The sequence below is a fragment of the Pogona vitticeps genome, chromosome 6 (genome assembly GCF_051106095.1).
Source record: "Pogona vitticeps strain Pit_001003342236 chromosome 6, PviZW2.1, whole genome shotgun sequence".
Classification (NCBI taxonomy): Eukaryota; Metazoa; Chordata; class Lepidosauria; order Squamata; family Agamidae; genus Pogona; species Pogona vitticeps.
Window position 1 is genome coordinate 72996777 of NC_135788.1, and position 13355 is coordinate 73010131.

Here is a 13355-nt window from a genome sequence, read left to right on the forward strand (position 1 = left end):
CAGCTAATAGCTAGACTTATGCTCACCATTGTGCCCTAACTTGCCTCTGCTGCCAGTGGTACCTTGCTGCTTGGTACATTTGGCTCAGGATTTTCTCTTCCTTAACTGGAATCAATAAGGGGGAACCTGGTACTTTGCCTGCACCTACCTCTTTCATTAGGCAGTTGCTTTTTGGCTGATTATACAAAAGAGGTTTCCAAAGGTGCTGCCCAGGCCCAACTATTTGGTGTTTTCTGCTAACATTACCAGGGTCTCTCAATGGGTTGCCTGCATCTGTTCACATAATCTTGGTTTCTTGGTGCTCAGAAGACATGTGCAAAGTAGAACAAATGTGGATCCACTCTAACAGAAGTTGCCAGATATTCTGATACAGTTCTATATTTATATATGAGGAAAAAATCAAGCAAAAATAATACATCACAGCAAATCCACATCCATTTAAATAAGAGCTAATGTCTCCCATGGTATTTAAAATGGAAACCTTTGACTATCATATTCAGAGGGCATACTTTGCTCCATATCAATAGATTCTAAGGTTACTTGAGGCAATCTGGGCTTTTAAAAAAATCTTTAGTATGTTAATCTAAAGAGGCACATAAAACAGTATTCTTAAAATAGGCACGATGCAGGACTAGGTGTGTATGTGTTTGAAATGGAAGACAGAGGCAGACATCCATCTTGCACAAACAAGAACTGGTTCCATTAGACAATTTTCATGCCAAGGCAAGTTCGCCCAAGTTATTATAATAGGTTCTAATTGGGACAGCTGCAAGCTATAACATTCTTTTCTTGCAGCCAAGTGGCATGCATGGCGTGAAATTCTTTCACTTTCCTGAGCAAACATTCTATATCACAGTGATCTACACCACAATGTTTTATTTAACAAGGCAGACAGTGTGGAGCAAATGGAGAGGATGCCAAAGAGATAATGAGTTCCCATTCCCTATGAACTCTTCTTATGATACTATGTAATGTCTAATTAACATGTGTTCATAAAATAATTTAGAGTGAATCTATTTTTAGCTTTATTTTCCAGTTTAAAAAGAGCTGAAGAGAATTTTTGGACAGATTCTCATCGACAGAAAAAGGGCATTCCAGGCAAAATGTGGATACAAAAGTGTGTGTGTGTGTTGCTTGTGAGACTAGTAATGTATTCATACAAGGGTATAAAGTGGTATGGACATTTACTTAAAATATTTGTTCCTTTTTAATATTTGTACACCCATATAAGATGTGTAACCTGCTAACCTGTTGTTGACCGAGATGAGATTTGGCTCTCCTTTTCTCCCACCTGTTTCATAGAATCATGAAGTCAGAAGAGGCCTATAAGGCTATTGAGTCCAACACCCTGTTCAGTGCAGGAATACAAATCAAAGGATATCTGCCAGTGGTTGTCTAAATTTCTCTTGGATGCCTCCAGCAAAATACTCATTGTTAAGCATCTAACGAGGTAATCGTCAAGCGGGGCACCACTATACATTATGCTTTTTGGACTAATTGCATTTTATCATTTGGATGTGGCATTAAGATGAACTTCCATAGTGATTTATTGAAACATTCCAGCAGTCTTTTAGTATTTAACTCCATCATAATATGTTCTCCTTACATCTCTTTTCCATTTTTGATACAGACTGATTTTTCTACAATACAGAGTGATTTTGTTTTCTTTAATTGCCTATTTTGTTCTGGCCAGATTTTATGACTTGGCAAGAGTGTCTTTGCACATTTCTGAGAAACATGTTTTGGGAAATGTGGTAAGTCTTACCTTCTTAAATGAACTAGCAAATGGAGTGTCATTAGATAGGTAAATAAAAGTCTGTATCCTTTGTTTTGTTTTTAATGTTTTTCTAAACCATTTTGCTCGTTTTAATGGTGGGTACAGTAATTTCAAAAGACCACCCATGAATTTTCTTGGTTTACAGAATTCTGAATCACTTCTGGATTTTTTATTTTATTTTATTATTTTGATTTTTTTAAATTATATAGCAAACACACAACAAAGGAATACAAATACAGACAAAACAAACACATGGAAGTGTTTACAATAATACAATATCTAATATAATCTTGACTCCATGGCTGTATTACAATAGTAAAATCTATAACATATTATCATGTTTGTTTCTGGGCCCAATCATAAAACATTTTCCAGCTTTCTTTAACATATATTCTTGGGTTCTCACGGAGTGCCTCTGACAAACTGTCCATTTCTGCAATGTCTTATAATTTTTTAAACAGCTCCTCTATCTTTAGATTTTCCTGATTTTTCCATTTTTGGGACCAGATCAGCCTTGCAGCTGTAAATATATGCAACAACATATATTTAATTTTTTATCAACGATTTCTGGCATTATATTCAGCAAAAACACTCCTGGTCTATAAGCTATAATTTCTTGTGTAATATCTTTTATCTGTCTCCAAAATCTTTTTACTTTATCACATGTCCACCACATACAGTATGAAAAAAAAGGTCCAGGTTGCTGAGAACACCTGTAGCATAAGTTGCTAACCCCTGACATCATTTTTGCCAGTTTAACAGGTGTGAAATGCCATCTATAAAACATTTTCTCTCAAGTTTACTGGTTTTTTGATGATGTCACTTCTTACTTGTCTCCATGGTGACAACTACTTCTGTAATCCTTTAATCCTTTGTTTCCTTTACTTAAATCAGGTGCCACACCTTCAGGTTAGACTTTCTTGCAGAGTGTGACCAGCCTCAGCCTAGCTTTGTCACATTTTAAAATAACCTTCCTTTAAAAGGCTTGACTCCAGGCCAAATCATTGCTCTACTGAGAGCCTTCAAACGGTTCTCAATGAACAATGAACCCAAGAGCATCTAAGAGGTTTCAATTACATTTCACATTTGGTTTATATATATATATATCTTTAACCATTAGTTGTTAATACTAATTAGTACTATAAGCATAATTACCAAAATACATTTTTCTAACAAATCTCACAATAAATAATACATTACATTTAGTTAATTTACTATAGTAAGTTCTCATTCCACATTCAAGTCCAATCATCTATATCTATATTGTAACCAAAATTTTGTGTCCATTTAATCATCACTGCTTTCACCTTTTCATCCTCTAAATTATATTCTAACAAAAAGTACACATTTCTCTATAATCTTATCACTAGTAGAAATCCCTGACTCATCCACCTGAACCTTTCCCTCATAAATACTGATTATTTTGTCTTTTTAAAACCATGATTCTAATTTTAACATTGCCCACCAGTCCTTCTGTAGACCCATTTCCTTCAGCTCCTGTATATATTGTATTGTTGCTCTTTAAGAGCTCTTCATACAAATATCTCCATTCTTTTGAAATTAAAGAAGATTGTGTAAAAGCTTCCAAAGGTGCTACTCATATCAGAAATTTTTAATACATTTGCCCCTGGAATTTTTGCTGGACCTGATACAAAGCTTTCCTTACAATATGATCAGAAAAAAGTGTTTGGCCTTTGCCCATATGCATGCCATCCTAATCTTAAATCATATCCTTCCAATTTTAAAAGTCTTTGATCCTCCAAAGTAATCCATTCCTTTATCCAGTTCAACATACAGTCTTTATAATATATAGAAGACAATTTGGCAAGCCCATTCCTCCTCTTTCTTTTAAGTCCTGTAAAGCTTTGAGTTTTATTCTTGGTTTTTTAGCTTGTCATATAAATTTAGAGAACACAGTGTCTACCTCCTTATAATATTTATAATTCAAAAGTATTGGCAAATTTTGAAACAGAAACAAAAGCTTTAGCAAAATGTTTACCTTTATAGTAGCAATTCTTCCCAACATTGAAAGTTGCAGCTTACCCCAAATTTTCCTGTATTTTTTTTAAATATTGGAAGATAATTATCTTTCATCAGGGTGCTTGGTTTTTTGTTTTGTTTTGTTTAAACATACACTGCCAAATATTTAATTCTTGATCTGTGTTCAAAGCCAGTTTCTAATTCTTTTGCTTCTTCTTGTGTCATTTTTGTCAAGAATTTAGTTTTTTCATAATTCAGTTTAAGTCCTGATACCGCACTGAAGTTTTCATTTGTGGATATTAATTGTCTAATCGATTCATCCAGACTTTCTAGCAATAGTACCAAATTGTCAGCTTGTAATTTATATTCTTCTCCTTTTACCCTCAACCCCCTAATTCTGGAATTTTGTCTTATTTGCCTATTTAATATTTCTAATATCAACATGAAAAGTTCAGGGGATAAGGGGCACCCTTGTCTTGTGCCTTGTTGAATTTGGATCTCTTCTGAAAAATGGCCGTTGATCTTGACTCTTGCTTTTTGCTGTGGAATGAACCGATTCCACCACCTGAAAAAAAAACTTCCTTGAAGATCCATCATCTTTAACTGGTTCAACATAAAGTTCCAATTCACATTATCAAAGGCTTTCTCTGCATCTAAAATGATCAACATCATTTGCAATTTTAAGATGCATTAACAGAAGAATGGTCTCCAAACCCTGTGAGATACAAGTCCCCCTCTATTCAGCACTGGTTAGGCCTCAATTAGAATTCTGTGTGCAGTTCTGGACACCACAATTTAAGAAGGATGCCAAGAAACTGGAGCAAATTCAGAGGATGGCAACAAGGATGATCAGGGGACTTGAAACAAAGCTCTATGAGGAAAGACTTAAGGAACTGGGTAGGTTTAGCTTTGAGAAAAGAGGACTGAGCACTTAAAAGGCAGCCATCCAAAGAAGGGCAGGATCTGTTCTCTATAATCTCAGAGTGCAGGACACATAATAATGGGCTCAAACTACAGGAAACCAGATTCAGGCTCAATATCCAGAAAAACTTCTTAACTGTTAGAGCAGTACAACAATGGAAGAAATTACCTTGGGAGGTGGTGAGCACTCCAGTGCTGGAAGCTTTCAAGAGAAAATTGGACAACCATCGGTCAGATCTGCTTTGATTTGGATACTTGCATTGAACAGAGGGTTGGATTTGATGGCCTTCTAAGCTTCTTACAACTCAGTTATTGTATGATTCTAGATGAAGGGAAGTAAAGGGAGAAGAAAAATATCCGCACCTAAACTCATCTTTTATTATCTCCTGATTCCTTGATTCATTTTTGACAAGAAGTTTGCTAATTAACCAAGAAATACATATATCCAAACATTATTCTCCTTAGCAGTGCATTAGTACATTTGGAAGTCCATCTCCTCATCATTGCAGACTCCACAGTTTCCCACTAGAAAGTTCAAAAATGCAGGCTGTTGTATTAGTTCATATCAGCAGAGGGAAGAGAAGTAAGGGGGGGAGGGAAAAGATATGTTATAGTCCCTGCTGATCAAAGAGTCCCAGGGTTTTGATCCTGCAAGACCCATATTCACTATGCTACAATCTGAAGACCATTCTGGCACACTGTCTAGTGTTCTACTCATGCCATTCATGCAATTTTTAGCGGAACGATTAGCTAAACCTCTAGTTGATTAACTGAGAGGCAATGTAGAAAGGGTAGAAATGAGAAATAATTCAATATTTATGGTATTCTGGCATATTACTGTAAGACAACATAAAGATATTTTGAAGTTACTTTTCCTATTAATAAATTCAAGTTTTCATTTATTAAACGGTAGGTTTGCCTGAAGAAACCTGACAGTGGAGGCTTAGATAATGCATATATTATTTTAAAATGTAAAAGGCTCATATAAGCCTACAGATCTGGAGGAGTCCCATATTTTATGGATATGAGCTCATTTAAACAGTACCTTAAAAAGAAAGACCAGCAATTTAAACTGCAATAATAATAATCTTTCCCCCGTGACAGTCTTTAAAGGCCAGTAGACAGAGCTTGATTAACATAGAATTAAACTAAGATGTAACTGCAAGTAGGAATCTGGAAGGGCACTCAAACTGTAGAAAAGCGAAAAGTGGACTTGATATTGTAACCCGAACAACAAGATTTGGTGATAGTACATTTTATGTTGTCCTTCTCACCAACCCCCCAACATTCCCCTTACCTTCTGTACTGTATTTCTAAACCTATCCACAGTTTAAAAATAAATAAATAAAAGGGGGGGGAATAGATCCAATTATTGAACTGTCAGTCTACACCTATGTAAATTCAACTGACTCAATGGGTTTACTCTACTCGCGAGTCACAAACGCCTTTATTTTACTCCGGCATCTTTATTGCCTTCGCTGGCAGGCCCTCCTGCTACTTCTGCTGAGGCAGCCCCGGGCTTTTGCCCTTGTTCCCAATGCATCTGAGCTGCTTCGCAGGCGCTGACCCTGAAATCCGGTTTCCAAGCTCCCTTTTTCCAGCCACCTTCCGAGATCCGAGGCTGCTACTCTCTCCACCGGCGGGGAGATTTTCTCCCGACTCCCGGTGGCTTGTCGGCTTATGTCGCCATGCAGCCAGAGGGGATCGGTCGCGGGCTGCTGGCGACGATGCCGCAGCAACCGCAGGAGCAGCGGCTGGCTTTCCCTCACGGTCGGCTCAGAAGCCGGCCCGGCCCCGCCGGGAAGCAGAACCGCCTCTCCCGCAAAGGGCAGGGGTCTTCCGCGGCGCTGGCAGCAGCGCCTTCTTTCCCACCGGGCTGGCCTCCCCGTGGCCGCAGAAAAGCCCGGCGAGGGCCCGCGCTCCTGGGAGGCTGCAGCGGGGCCCCCAAGCAAGGCTGCGACACGCAGCCTGGAGAGGCAGCAGCCCCCCCCCCCCGGGGGAATGCGCATGCAAAGTCAACAGCGGAACCAGTCAAAGCATTGTCGGGCGGCCGCGGGCCGGTACTGTTTCTCAGCCCGACGAGGCGGCCCATCCGAGCCCTGCAGGGAGGCCCAAGTAAGGCAAGAGCCGACGAGCCCCGCCGGCCAGGCAGCCTCCTTCTTAAAGGGACCGAGGCCCCCCTCCCGGATTGACGGGGCCAGGCATGGGACGGCTACAGCCCGTTGAGGCAACCCCTCAGCTTCCTCATCCCACTTCCCCGCAGGTTCCGCAAAGCCAGCGCAGTCAAAAAGCAAAGGAAACGTTGCATTTTTAATATGTATTTTTTATACAAGTTTCACAACAAACCTTTGAGGTATAAGCCAGGTTGGAAGAAAGGGGCTGGACCAAAGCCACCTAGTGAGGTGCATGCTTCATTGGCACTAGAATATTAGTCTACCACATCCCAGTTCAGTGGACTTAAACCACTATACCAGTTTCCTCTTTCTTGGGGCATGCAATAACTCACTCAGATAGGTTGTTATGGGCTGCCAAATCTCCTCTGATTTATGGCAACCCTATGAAATAGTTATCTCCAATTATGTCCTATCATAAATACCCTGCTTAGCTCTTGCAGACCTAAGGCCATGACTTCCTTACTGAGTCATTTCATCTCATGTTTGGTCTTCCTCTTTTCCTGACATCTATTTTTCCTACAAAGATTATCTTTTGCAGTGAGTCGTCTCATGATGTACCCAAAGTACAACAGCCTCAATTTTATCACTTTGGTTTCTAGAGAGAGTTTAGGTTTGATTTGATCTAGGATCCACAGTGTGTCTTTTTCATGTTTCTGAGTCTCCTCCAACACCACATTTCAAACAAATCAGTCTTTTGCCTGGAAACTTTCTTCACTGTCCAACTTTTGCATCTGTATATAGTAAGTGGGAATAAACACTATGGATGGTATTGGTTTTGGTTTCCAGTGGCATGTCCTCATACCTGAAGATTGTTTTTTTTTTTTTTTGAATTCTTTTATAGCTGCCTTTCTGATGTCTCCTTGCTCACAACTTGCATTGATGATTTGAGCCAAGGCAGATAATTGAATTAGACAGTTTACATTTATAGTATTCTTTTCTGTTACTTAAAGGAAAAACCTGTGAAAACAATGTCATGCTGCCAACAATAATGTTCAAACTGAGGACAAATAATGATCAAAACATGAAAAACACCATTAAAATTAGATCAATAAAGAGAAACAGCAGTTCAACCTCAGCTAGAAGCTAAAGTGCTCCCTGAATAACAATAATAAAAAACTTTGCCTGCATGCAGAAGTATAGTGGTGAAAGTGGTAGTATTGACTAACCTCTCTTGAGAATCTCATAGCCTGTTAAGAGACAACAATGAAGCAGTGTTATTGAGCTTTGTGTTACAGTGGTTAAACTGCAGTACTGCAATTAAAACTCTGGTCATCTTCTGCATTCAGTCCCAATGGATTCAGGTAGCCTGGTCAAGGATGACTCAACCTTCCACTCTTCTGAGGCTAGCAAACTGAATATTGTACTGTACCTAGCTCACGGATGGATGGGTGGGGGAATTATGGTGTAACCCACCTAGAGAGTGCTTTAAGTGCTATGAGGAGGTATACAAGCAGCACACTTTGCTTTTGCTTTGCTTTGAGCTTTTGTAGAATTTGTTGTTGTTATATGATGTCAAGTTGCTTCTGATTTATGGTGATTAGATACTATTTTAAAGAGATAAAAGATATTGAGTCAGGACAGATGCCCCTCATTTCATAGTACAGTGGAACCTCGACTTACAAACTTAATCTGTATTGGAACGGCGTTCGTACATCAAAACGTTCGTATGTTGAGGCAAAATTTACTATAGGAATGCATTGAAAAACATTTAATCTATTCCGGCTGTTTTTCATTCTTATGTTGAGGCGCTGTTCGCAAGTAGAGGTATTAGTTCCCATAGGAACTAATGCAAAGCCGGTTAATCTGTACTCTACCAGTAGGGGGAGAATTTTTTCTTTTTTCTTCTTTTGACCTAAGATGAACTTAGGTCAAAAGAAGAAAAAACAGGGACTGGTATTGCTGATGGACAGGTGTCGCTATGTGGTACAGGAGAGAGCCTTCTCTGTTGCTGCTCCCAGACTCTGGAATTCCTTCCCATGGGAAGCTAGGCTGTTCTTCCCTGAGCAGGCAAAAACCTTTCTCTTCAGGCAAGTGGTCTGAGGGGAGGTCTGAGAGGTGTTTTTTTTTTTTTAATGGATTGTTGCACTCTGTTGTTTTAAATGCATTTTAGCATTGATTTGATTTACCGTTTTAAATATAATACTGAATTATTTTTTAATATTCATATACTTACCTACTTTAGCTTGTAAATACTGTCTTTTTAGTGATATAGTAAGCTACCTTGAGCTCTTTTTAAGGAGAAAGTCAGGATAAAAACAAACACACACACACAAATAAATAAATATTATTCTTAAACACATTTTATTTTCACATCTTCTGACCACAGGTTGGAAACTTTGCAGGCAGTAACTCCTAGCCTCCACAGCCTGGTCCCTTGACCACATGAACTGGATTTTTGAAATTCAGGTGCTGTTTTTTTTTAAAGGTGGGGTGGAGGAGAGAGAAAAGAAAAGAAAAGATAGAGTGAGTGGAATAGTGAAACATATCAGTTATTGGATCTGTAACTAATGTATAGTTCTAAAACATTATCCGAGGGTTCCAGAAAGAGATCGTACCATCGCATACTATAGTATACGACCTCTCGCCTTACTATTAAATGGAGTGGATAAATTCATTCATATTTAATCTCCCTTTAGCTTTTATGCTATTCCCTTGTGTCTAGACTCTTCCCTTGGATGTGTAAAGTATTTACCAGGTTTAATGTTACAGGTCCCAGAGGGAAAGATGAAATTCCAAGTGGAGACCTGATGGTAAATATATGAGCTGATTATGAATATTCATGAAGTCAAACATGATCCTCTAGTTCCTAGTGGACATATGTTCTGGGCAATATTAAACTGATGTATATATTGTGGAAATGCTAGACTAGCTGTTCTGAATTGATCAGGAATTGAATATCTACCTGTGAGTGGCTTTCCAGGTGGGATGGATATTCCATACTTAAAAGCAGGTACACATATTGCAGTGTCTTTCTTTAAGTTGCCTTACTCTACTGACTAAATAAGCCTCCAAAAATAGGACTCTATGGAATATACACTCTGTTTTCTGAGTGATATTAAATCTTTTAGGCATCCTTCAGTCTCAGGAGACTATGGTAATGTGCTCTGTATGGAGGACTTGGAGCAGCATCTAGTGTGGCTGAGAAGGCCAATTGGAGAGTGACAATCCCTTCCACACTGAAAACAAATCCAATCTGTCCCCTGGCCAGGTCCCTGATTTTCCTGGTTTTGGGACTGCCTCTTTGCCTCGGCCTGCTGGACAAGTGTCTCTTCAAACTGGGAGAGGCCATGATGCACCACCTGCCTCCAGGCTGAACATTCAGATGTCAAGGTTTTCCATCTTGGGAATGAGGTCTATTCCTAAGGCCTTCAGATCCCGCTTGCAGATATCCTTGTATTGCAGCTGTGGTCTCCCTCTGGGGCAATTTCCCTGCACTAATTCTTCATATAGGAGATCTTTTGGAATCTGACTATCAGCCATTCTCACGACATAAATATTCTCACGATATTAAATATACTGATTGAAATCCTGTTGCTTAGTGTAATGAGTCACACCATTGAATCAGTGGGGCACTGACCAAACTACACCTAGAGACTACTGAGGGGTCAGGAGACCCAGAGGATAAACAGATGGACTCCAGACAGGAGGACAAGCCCCTACTCCCTGAGACTGGGTCTCAAACCAGGGCCCGGCCCATGGAGGTGGTGGCAGAAACCTTGGGGAAATGGAGATGACCATTAGAAGAAAGGTGGAAAGTGGCTTGCCCAAGCCACATGGGGGATATAAAAGCCATTGGTTCATGAGGAGAAGCAGAACTCCTGGTGGAGAGAACCTGTTGAGCAGAGCTGTCAATGGAAGGGGTTAGGGTTGTGTCTCTGCCTCAGAAAAGGAGAACCCAGAGGAAGGACCCTGAAGGGACACTAAGGACGAGTTCTCATAGATGTATTGGGCACAGGAGTCCCTGGGGAAAGACCCAGAGCTCCCTAGGGATTGCAATTATATCTGCAAGGGAAATCTCTGGAGAGGTGTCCCAGTGCAAAAGAGATTATAGAGACAGATTGTTGCCCAGTATGTCTAACTTGGTCAGAGGGCTCTAAGTGTTTTATAAATTTATTGAATGTTAACCCTCTCCCAGTTTCAATTAACCCTGTGACGTTTGAACCTTTTTGTCCCAACTCTATGGAGCAAAATACGGAAGAAGGATGCCCTGCTGAACAAGCCAGGACTGGCAGGGCTCTCTCTCCCCCTCCTCACTCTCTCACACAGACATAAATGCTTTATATCAGGCTCTCATCGGGTAGCACTTAAATACCCAATGCTATCTTCTAATTTTAATACTGGGTGGTAGCATTATTTTTAAAAATGTAATTGGGGGCCTTGCAACTATACCTGCCACAAATTACTTTTGGAGAATTCTAACCAATAGCTCAGCAGAAGTTATGGGGGCTTTAAAAATGAGCCCTCAGGTTTGGAAAGCATTCTTTGGCACTTCCCTTCTTTGGGATTGGGATGTAGACTGATCTTTTCCAATCCTCTGGCCACTGCTTTCCAAGCTTGCTGGCATATTGAGTGTAGCACCTTAACAGAGTCATCTTTCAAGATTTTAAATAGTTCAACTGGAATGCCATGACCTCCACTGGCCTTGTTGTTAATCATGCTTTCTAAGGCCCACTTGACCTCACTCTCCGGGATGTCTGGCTCAAGATCAGCAACCACACTGTCTGGGTTGTCTGGGTGCTGCATGTGCTGCTCTCAAACTAACAGCATAAGGGCCAAGGTTTGACAAATTACCAGCATGCATACAACATGAAACATCACATTGTGCAAAAGCATGCCAAGCTGAGTATCCCTTATCAAAAATACATGCATATAATTATTTTAAAAGTTTGTATAAATTACCTGGCTTGTATTAGTTTAATATTTGTTTCCATTTACTAGAGTTCATGGTTATTTTTCAATAAAAAAGTATTTGTATCATTGAAAGTTCTGTTATGTTTTGAAGACAAAAGGTGGTGGTTAATTCAGAGTTGTTTTTTCTAAACTAAAACATCAGTATTCAGATTTAATTGCAGTGTTGGCACTTTGAAAGAAATAATTTGGTTTTGTGTCACCGTTTGGGCACTTGGGCTCAAAAAGGTTAGCTGTCACTGTCCTAGAGCTTCCCCCCATTATATTATACAGTTCCAAAGTTTAGATGGAGCTCTATCTATACTGTTAAGAAATCTGGCAGCATGATGTTATGTTTTCCTTCAGTCTGTTTTTCTTTACTAATAATAGCTTTAAGTCCAGTCCGTGACTTATATTATGTTACCTTGGGAATATTTCCAAGATCAGCTTTTTCTCTCAGTCAGTCAGACGTTCGGTCTTGGCTGATCTGCAAGCTAGAAGTTAGTTTCATTTTCTGAGGCAGCAGGACCGGTAAGCAAACTAGCCCCCTCTTCCCCTCTTTCAGCCAAATATTCTACTCATTCCTTACATTAGTTTCTCTTTCCAATTTATGGGGCTGTTCATAAATCAAAGGCTTTGACTTACTTTGTTGTTGTCACTTTTAAACGCGGTATCTGTTTGTCCTCCTCTCCTTTGTGGGGAGGGGTTACTCACAGCTTCACTGCCAAGATGGATCCCGCATCCTAATCTCCACTCGAGATGATTTCTTCAGAGGGGAGAAATACCAGGTTTCTGCCTGGCTTCCTCTCCCTCTGTTGCTCACCAGCTGCTTCCAGGGAACTTCTCCTAGTTTCCCATTTGTTCCTTCATCTTCTGAGGGGCCCCAGACCAGGCGGTTCCAGCTTTCCCCAAGAGCTTCTCCAGGAGCTGCTGGCAGTGCCGTGACAAACCTCACCTCTGGACAGCAGTTCTGAGAGTTCTTCAGCCAGTACCTTCTGTACTCTCAGATGCAGTTCATCCCGCCCTGGAGATTTGAACTCGTTCAAGGTGGTAAGGTATATATTGAACACACCTATTTCAATAAGAGAAGTGGTAGAAACCATAAAAAAAAAGAATGGGAAATCACCAGGCTCAGAGGAAATATCAGTGGAATATTATAAAACTTTTGAAGATGTTTTAGTGAACCCATATAAAAAAACTAATGGAGTTTATTGAACAGGAAAAAGAAATTGCATCTACATGGAAAGAAGTTGTAATATCAATAATTCATAAAGAAGGAACTGAACCGAAATTAAAAACTATAGATCAATCTCACTATTGAATGTGGACTACAGTATATGCTTCAATATTAGCAGACTGAAAAAAGTTCTTGTACATATAATTCATGATATTAAATGTGTTAGAATATTATGAGACACAACCAGGAAGAGTGATGGCTATGATTTTTCTTGACGCAAAGAACACCTTTGACAACATCAATTGCAATTTCATGTTGAAACAATTAGAAATCATGGAAGCAGGAAATGACTTTGTCGAGGGAATAAGGACTATCTATAGACAACAGAAAGTGAAGATCAGAATAAATGGAGAACTCAGGATATAAAAATAGAAGGAAC

General features: G+C 39.7%; 1 long non-coding RNA gene across 3 annotated transcripts; it reads right to left on the reverse strand.

Annotated features, from left to right (window-relative positions):
* Positions 1–1935: 1935 nt before the first annotated feature.
* On the reverse strand, positions 1936–9191 carry LOC140708362 (uncharacterized). 3 transcript variants are annotated; one of them, XR_012088485.2, is made up of 3 exons: positions 5976–6888; positions 4848–5000; positions 1936–2297 (listed from the first exon to the last, which is right to left on the reverse strand). It is a non-coding gene; the product is annotated as an uncharacterized LOC140708362 (long non-coding RNA). The 3 variants fall into 3 exon arrangements; XR_012088486.2 differs by having other exon boundaries at positions 6246–6877; XR_012088484.2 differs by having other exon boundaries at positions 4848–9191.
* Positions 9192–13355: the final 4164 nt, after the last annotated feature.